The 1,454-nt window shown below is 38.9% G+C and overlaps 1 protein-coding gene across 6 annotated transcripts in view; it reads left to right on the forward strand.

Moving 5' to 3' along the window:
• Nucleotides 1-1,454, forward strand: part of TESK2 (testis-specific kinase 2) — a 117,448-nt gene that overhangs the window by 49,708 nt on the left and 66,286 nt on the right. The gene's annotated exons all lie outside the window — the stretch shown is intronic.

Here is a 1,454-nt window from a genome sequence, read left to right on the forward strand (position 1 = left end):
GAAACTTCCGGATTAGAGAGGGCTCCGTTGAGGGCACCCAGATTGGAGAGGGTCGGGCTGAGGGACCCCCACACCTCCCAGTGCATGAATGTCGTGCACCGGGCCTCTAGTTTATTATACTTCCCTAGGATGTTTTTTAAATTTATTTTTAAATTCTTTATTGTGTAAAGTATTACATATAGTATTACACATGTCTCCATTTCCTCGCTTTTTCCCCAGCCATCCCCAACCCCCAGCACAAGCCCTCACTCCCCTAGTGTCTGTGTCCATTGGTTATGCTTATATGCATGCATACAAGTCCTTTGGTTGATCTTTTACCCCCTGCCTTCCCACTGAAGTTTGGCAATCTGTTTGATGCTTCTCTGTCTCTGTATCTATTTTTGTTCATCAATTTATGTTGTTCATTATATTTCACAAATTAGTGAGATCATGTGATATTTATCTTTCTCTGATTGGCTTATTTTGCTTAGCATAATGTTCTCTAGGCCCATCCATGCTGTTGCAAATGGTAAGAGTTCTTTCTTTTTTACAGCAGCGTAGTATTCCATTGTGTAGATATACCACAGTTTTTTAATCTACTCATCTGCTGATAGGCACTTAGGCTGTTTCCAAATCTTAGCTATTGAAAATTGTGCTGCTATGAACATAGGGGTGCATATGTCCTTTCTGTTTGGTGTTTCTGGTTTCTTGGGATATATTCCTAGAAGTGGGATTACTGGGTGAAATGCGAGTTCCATTTTTAATTTTTTGAGGAAACTCCATACTGTTCTCCACAGCGGCTTCATTCCCACCAGCAGTGTACGAGGGTTCCTTTTTCTCCACATCCTCGCCAGCACTTGACGTTTGTTGGTTTATTGATAATAGCCATCTTGACAGGTGTGAGATGGTACCTCATTGTTGTTTTGATTTGCATCTCTTGGATGATTAGTGACTTTGAGCATGTTTTCATATATCTCTTGGCCTTCAGTATGTCACTTTTGAGAAGTGTCTGTTTCAGTCCTTTACCCAATCTAAGCATGACTGTGTTCCATTCTCAAAATTCTGAGAATTTGCCTGGTCGGCATGGCCCAGTGGTTGAGCATTGATTTATGAACCAGGAGGTCCTGGTTGATTTCAGGTCAGGGCTCATAAAAATATATTTTTTTAAAAAAATTCTTAGAATTTTAATTTTCTAAATGAATTTCTAGTTGTCTTAGAAATTTACTAAAACTATACTTTTTATAATTTAAAATTTTTGTGACTGTTAGTATGGCTCATAGTCTGTTTTCAAGCTGTAAATACTATGTTCTCTTTAAAAATATATTTTATTTTTTTTAATTTTTCTTGATTTCAGAGAAGGACGAGGGATAGAGAGATAGAAACATCAACGATGAGAGAGAATCATTGATCAGCTGCCTCTGTACACTCCCTACTGGGATTGAGCCCGCAACTCAAGGCATGTGCCTGACCAGGAA

This window comes from Myotis lucifugus, unplaced genomic scaffold (assembly GCF_000147115.1).
Source record: "Myotis lucifugus unplaced genomic scaffold, Myoluc2.0 scaffold_222, whole genome shotgun sequence".
NCBI classification, from domain to species: domain Eukaryota; kingdom Metazoa; phylum Chordata; class Mammalia; order Chiroptera; family Vespertilionidae; genus Myotis; species Myotis lucifugus.